At 40.9% G+C, this 7,293-nt stretch overlaps 1 long non-coding RNA gene across 1 annotated transcript; it reads right to left on the bottom strand.

Moving 5' to 3' along the window:
* Positions 1-3,684: 3,684 nt before the first annotated feature.
* LOC138031596 (uncharacterized) lies at positions 3,685-4,441 on the bottom strand. The gene is made up of 2 exons (XR_011128242.1): positions 4,307-4,441; positions 3,685-4,137 (listed from the first exon to the last, which is right to left on the bottom strand). It is a non-coding gene; the product is annotated as an uncharacterized lncRNA (long non-coding RNA).
* Positions 4,442-7,293: the final 2,852 nt, after the last annotated feature.

Raw genomic sequence — 7,293 nt, 5'->3', positions numbered from 1 at the left:
CAGATAAATGCCGTGAGAGAATTGGTCATGGTTGCGTTACGTGGACAGATTCCTCTGTTGTCGACCACGCATCGACCTGACATGGCCTGTCGTAAGAACTCAATTAAAAAGCATCGTCATATCATGGTGTCTCAAACAGATTGCGGTCACTGGCAAGGATTGCAAATGGTGTGCGAGCATTGGGTGCGACGATGAATGACGACGACCCTCATTACAGGCATTTGCTGATACAACGACCCTATGTCTCGATCGCGATGGCGACTGCTCCCAAAGCAGCCGTGGTTCATGCCACGGGCTCTGCACAAGGTCATGGCATAAAAACCCTCAAACAACTGCGACAGCGACAACTCAGTGTATCGAACGAATGGGTAAAGGATGGGTTGACAAAGCCACAACGTGGATGTACGGACCTCGTTCGTTTTGTTGCAGTGTCATTTGTCAATTGGGCAAGCAATTTAGACGTGTGGACTGACTCTAACATGATCTTCGAGACCTGCAAAAGAACTGAAATTGAATCTGGAGAGGAAACGTTCAGAAAAACACGTCCTGTATAGAAAATACAAAGCCTTACACTATAAAAATGGAGTGTGTCAAGAGTGTCGGAGAATGATCGACCAGACGGCCGACGGGGACACTATCGAATTGTCGTGCCATTGTTGGAAACAATGAACGAAATGATATATAAAATGAGTCATATATTGAACTGCGGATATGAAATCAAGTGAGGGTATAATCCATATCAGCTGTTCAATATATGATTCATTTCATTGTTTATCATTTCGTTTATTGATTCATTCACCACGGTAACATTTGAATCCACACATGACCAGCTCCCAACATCAGTGGCTTCACAGCTCACATGATTAGAGCGTCCCACCGGCATCGCTAGGTCACGGGTTCAAATCCCGTTAAATTACTTAATTTTTCTGGCCTCCTCGCAATTGCTTGGAAACGATGAGCAATGACATTGTTTTAGAAACTCTTGCTGGTGTCCGCAACGGCTATGACAATTGGAAACCGTGTACAAGGAACGTTTGACGGACAACTCTCAATTGATGAAGCCGCTCGGTTGGCTGCTCAGGAAGCGGCGTTGTTGACCTCGGAGGACGTCCCTCCGGCCATGAAACAAGCTTTGGTCAAACACTTATGCAGAGACGTCCGTAAATGGACCAAAGCCGTCCGACGACCGGTCTGGTTCGGTGATCCTGGTGGCGGTGGTGGTGGTAGTGCCGAAGACCAAGATAGTGACGTTGAAGGGAAAGCGTTTACCCAAGGTCCGTAACAGCCGTTGTTCACATTTGGTCAAAAAGAGGAAGACCCCCGTTCCTAAACGCCTACGGCCTCGGCTCCCAAAGCCAAGTCCCGCGCTACGGTCCCCTTGACTCAGACAGGTGGCTTTCGGACTGAAATAAACTCGAGCGGCTTCCAAGAGATCGTGGTTACAAGCAGCGACGGCCCTCGTCTCCGTGGACACCAGAAGGACGTATCGGGATCGGACATGTCGTTCTCAGTCGCTTCGTCCACTGGTGTTTGGTCAGGGGTTGTTCATAATTGAAGAAAATTTCAACTATAATTCCGTTAAAGTAGGTCTTAAAAAAATCCAAGTTCCCAGTGGGTTCAATTTAAAAGCTTTTATTTAATATGTGTAAATCATTCTTACATTCGCTCACTTGGGTGGTTGGTTGGCCGCATCGTAGGTACGCCTTAGTGTGACTGCACGATACAGCTATGAGCTATACTGTCAGTCGTTCTTGACCCTGTAGCTGTGTGACACAGCTCGAGTCAAAGGCCCACATTTCACCTCATAGAGTTCCAGTAGCTCAATGGTTAGAGCATCCGACTAGATCACGGAGGGTCGTGGGTTCGATTCCCATCTGGTCCTCGGATTTTTCCGAGTTCCCAGTGGGTTCAGTTGTACACCTTTCATTTAATATGTGTAGATCATTCTCACATGCGCTCACTTAACTTAATAAATATTAAAATATAGATTAATCCAGGGATGACCGTTTGATAATAAAGGACTCTGCAAATCTCTTAGTTCTCGCAAATGGAACCGCGAAATGCTTACGCCTTCTTAAATCGTATGTTTGCCTGCATGTATTCGGCAGCAGAATGAAGCTTGCTATTCTCGCTCTTACATATAGACTCAAAAAGCTGTTTCGTGATTAGATCCTAGTGATCACGAACGGAAACTACTCTTGCACTACCAAGTGCCTCGGCATAAGAAATACAAATATGCAAGGTAGAGCTCGTTTCTGGACCCTTTCTAGGTCTGCTTGTGAAAGCTTTGGCAAAAAAAAAAAAAATGAAACACTGGACATGTGTAGTCCAGCGATGATCTAATGCATTATGCAGTAGTATGCCACTAGATCTTTAGCGGGTATGCGCACATGCTTTAACTTAACTAGGAAATATAGCTTCCTTCGAGCTTTCTTTACTAACTCCTCAACGTGATCGTTCCATGTTAAATTGTAATTTATTATGACCCCTAGTAACTTGGCAATTGTAGTACTCTCGATGACGTCGTCGGCGATAGCCTCTTGGAACTGTGGAGGAGGAAGACTGTAACTGATAACAAGTTCTTTATTCTTTAGTCTTGTAGTTGAGCTGAAGTTCATTTTGGACCATTCACTCACCTGATCGACCGCTTGTTGAGCTATACTTTGTTGGCCCTTTCTGACAACCACAGATACGGTAGAGTCGTCGACTTATTTCCACATTTTAAAAATGTCATGCGCAGACAAATTATTGATCATCAATAAAAACAGCCATGGGCCAAGTTCAGTCCCGGGGACTCCCAATTGGAACATTTTCCCACTCGGATAGACAATCTCCATTGAGTTTAACCCTTTGCGATCGCCCACTTAAGAAATTTATAATCCAGTTCGCAATGCTGTTCAGGATGTCGATTTTCTTTACATAAACCACCAACGTTCCGTGATCAATAAGGTTAAAGGCCTTTCGATAGTCGAACTTTCGTACCATGCCCGGATTTTATTGACATTCACCCGTCTCCATTGGCAAGCGCGTCAACGATTGGTTTCTAATCAACTGTCAACTGTAAAACACACTGAATATTTATGTTTTGTTTGCGAAACATCTTTAATGCATCGGCATTTCCCTGAGGTTCGTCCGTATCTAAGTGACAGCTCAGTACTTTCCTGAGTAACGCCCCACTTTGTACCTGTCACTGAAACCAAAACATCGTCGCCCACCCTGTGTAAGTGCAACAAATTGTAACTTGGGCCCAGTCAGTAAGGTTTTTCTCAACGGTTTCCTGCAAGAAACATCGGAATCGGAAGGAAGAATCCGCAGACAGCAAAATCAGCCAATTTGTCTGATGCGAGGATTGAAATATGTAGCAGCACTATCATCCTTGGTCTGAGTGGAATTTTTGGTTGATTTGTTCGCAAGCTAATTTTGTTGAACAACTATGAATTCAAATTTTTCAGAAGTTTAATATCTGCAACTTAAAGAATAAAATGAGGCTTGAAGCATATCTTTTTAACTCGACGTGGAATTCGTGTGAGCGGATATCCTTTTGCTTCACGTGACTCAGAAACCACAAACCGGTGAGAGAAACTGTCTGAGTGCATACCTTCTTTAGCCTCGGTAGTAATTCATTTGCTGAAGTTTTACAAAATTAAAGCAAAATTAAAGCAAAATTAAAGCGACTCAAACTCATTTTTTGTCTGGATATTTAACGAAGTTTTATTTAAATTTACATTATGAGACATGAGGTTACGATGACAGCCATCAGCCTTAATTTTTAATACCCGTGTTCTCCTTTCGGCATCTACTACAGTCTGGGTAGTCATCACAGCCACACCTTATTAGGGTTTGTTGACATATTGCTTTTCTCTCGTTTCGGTCAGTACAATCTTTTATCTTTGCGACTACGTTTGACAATTCATTGCACACAATTTCTTTCCGGTCTTGGGTAGAATACACTTCATTGCATGTGGATTTCGTGTGAATTTGTCGCCTTAGGTCAATTAATTGAAGTCCATCAGAGAAGCCTTTAAGCCTTGAATCCACGACTGCCGCTTCATTGTCGCCTGGTGCCTTGAAGCGTCTGCAATTCGACATTGGAATAGCTAGCAGAAAAAGAAATGTCCATACTGCAATCGAGTGCATCTGTAAATTTCACAAGATAATTGAAACATTTATAAGCGGAGTTTTTAGAAAGAAAGAGAAATAGGGAGAAAGAAAGGCAATTTTCGCCATTTCAAAATTTCTTAGCTGGTGATAAGCTACCCTCCAAGGCAATTCTGTGAAACGGAGAAAACAGCTGTAAAATAGTTACCTTGGAAACGCCTGGGCTTATTATTGTTTAATCCTTGATATCTGGACAGTCTCCAAAGGTCAGTAGTATCAGTTGAACAAGAGTTGTTTCTAAGCTATATCAGGGAAACGTTTGAATTTATATCTTCAGTAAACAGGAAGTTACGGGCGGGTCTAGTTATTTTTAATATGATTCAAGGCTTTTAAGTGAAGCAGATGTCCGATAATTTGACACCGCAGAAAACTTGGTTCCTCCTACATGAGCCTAAATTTAACGTTTCAATTAATCGGGTGGCGGGCGTAGAGGAAAGGGTTGCAATCAGCGTTATTATGACAAACATGGCAGGGCATTTGGTTAGGTATTAGTCATCATGTCGATTATTTTTTCCTTTTTTCAGAGAAAATACACCTATTGTAAGTCTAATCGTGAAATTAAGTAGGTTGTGCGATTTCTCGCACCTGCTGCCCTGTCATATTCAGAAGACCAGCGAAGGGGGTGAGGGAGTGTACGGGAGGACATGTGTTTTGCTCGTGGTGATTTGACTGTGAACTGAATGTGAATTCGCCTTTCGAGATTTTTTATTTGCTGTTATCTTTTCTTTGCGGCAGTACAGAGTTAAGCACTTCGTTTCTGTTCATTCTGAATCTGTGGATACGCCTTGTGTGTATCATCTCGGTAACGCGACCTAATGGAGAACATTAGCAGTGTCAGGGGCGACCTTTGTTTACTGATTCTGACACTATTCAAACCGATGACTTGAAGGACCACCTTTGTTTTAGCTCAGTAGTGCCGTATGTCTTGAAAATGCGAGTGATATGTGTTGCACTATTTTCCTAGCTGAGTATACTGCGAAAAATATCCTTTTAATGTAGCGAAGAATCATGATTTTTGTCGTTTCAGGAGGATATTGAACCCTGCATTGAACGATGGAAATTCTAGAGTTTACTACGTTTCAAATTTCACGCCGACAAAAAAGGAGAATTAGAACGCCATCTCGACGCAATTTTGAAGGAAATAAAAATCATGGACTTTTTAACCACTGCCATCGCGAAGTCCCAAAAGGTATAAAGCTTCCTTTTCAAAATACGCTTGAATTTTTATTAAAGTATTTGTGTCAAATGTTATGCTCTTAATTGTTAAAAACGTGTTACGAATGAAACAACCTTTCTATTTTATGTTATTTTTTTCTGTTTCAATGTTTCCTTAGCCGCGGTTATTCCTATAATACTGATATCGAACTGTTTTCTGTTTGATAAAAAAAGAATTAAAAAAAAATTAAAAAAAAAAAACATTACTCAGTCCCACGCGGTCAAATTTCTCAACTGGGGTGATCATGTAAACTCAGTTCCAGGCTTAACTTAGCCCTCCCCCCTCTCCTGCAGAACTGAAGACAAAAGTTCTACGACGTCGGACCCTATATATATATATATATATATATTTTTTATTTTTTTTTTATTTTTTATTTTTTAATGCCAACTCTGGTCAAGCCCCCATGATACAACAGCTGCATACAAACACTCAAGATACAAAGGCATTAGTCTGTTTCCTCAAGACCTAATGCAATATGTTTTGGTAACCTCTCTTCAGTTTTATAAAAAGGAATGCAAGGTACTTGCCATGCTTCACTGACTTGAGTATACATAGTTTTTAATGCGAAGAGCATCTTAAACTATATTCTCGGTGGGTAAGAATTTGTTGTTTGTTCAAAGTAATTTCCTCATAGATATCCCTATTTTACACTCATCGCTCGCGAGGGGGACAAAACGTTGACAAATTAGCTCAGGGGAGGACGTGAAACAGCCGGAGCGTCAGGCATGCAAACGTATTGATTGGTTCATTATCGATGGTGCTAGTTGTAATTAACTCATTTCGTGGAGTCAAAGCCACCTTGTCATGTAATTAAATAAAATTAAAAAACGTCCAAATGTCATAGCGTGGGGTTTATTTGAGCAGGCATAAAAAGTTTCCGCCTCTCAAAGTCAACAAGTCTACCGCACAAATGCAAATAGCCTTTGATTAATATTTCTCATATCGAATTTTCCTGTAGCTTTTGGTTCTTAGGTTTAAATCGAGGTTGCATGCACCTGTGATCTTAGCAAATTTTCCTCTTCGTCTAAATTCAGAAACTAGTCGCCAACTGTCTGTTAGCCATCAACAAGTTTTCTTGTTCCGCTCTTGCATGGTCTACTTTCTATAAATGCTTCCATTCTAACTGAACAAGTGAAGATTTCTTGGTTTACCGACTGAAAAAGAAGGCAACGGGCGACAAGGATGAAATATTTGATCCTGGAATAAAGAAGACCTAACAAAGCTCGTGTTAGTGGTATTTTTCTTAATCTACAGGAAAACGATACCTTTCTTTTTAATATTCACAGCACACCAAGTTATGACATAGTTATCTTTGTCACGTTTGTATTACTTGCGATCCTTGTATACACCTTTTAAAATTACAACCTTTGTCATAAGAACACCCAGGGTGAGATGTACCAAATTTTAACATACCCGGGCTAAGAGTCAGTTAAGATTGTCTTTGTATGAGTTATTTTGCCTGTTTTGTGAGAAAAAGGCAACGGAAATGTATTACTGAACACCGTTAGCAAACTAGACAATAAGTCAAATACTGAAGGACGTTCATTAACATCAGCACAGGTGTCGAACTAAGGGTACCGGTAACGTCTAAACAACCAGGCATTTAAGTTGCCGGGAGTTCTTCAGTTTAGCTGAACTTAGTCCCAACTCTATCTAGTAAGAACGTCTTCAGGCTCAAATCGCAAAAAGTAAATAAATAAATAACTAAATAAAACTAAAAAAATAATAATAATAATAATGGCGTTCAGCTCAGCCTTTACACGTTCTAATACAAAAACAAAGTGTATCCCAACTTTCGTTTTGATTTAAAATAAGTGAATTCAGTTATATTGTTTCAGAAGCCTGGGAATGTCTTTGGTGTAAGAAGGAAAAGGAAGCTTGAACCGGAAGACTTTCTGTGCCTGAATTACAATCGTCAC

Source organism: Montipora capricornis, chromosome 2 (genome assembly GCF_036669925.1).
Source record: "Montipora capricornis isolate CH-2021 chromosome 2, ASM3666992v2, whole genome shotgun sequence".
NCBI lineage: Eukaryota > Metazoa > Cnidaria > Anthozoa > Scleractinia > Acroporidae > Montipora > Montipora capricornis.
The sequence above is the reverse complement of the archived record's forward strand: the minus strand, read 5'-3'. Positions and strand labels throughout refer to the sequence as shown.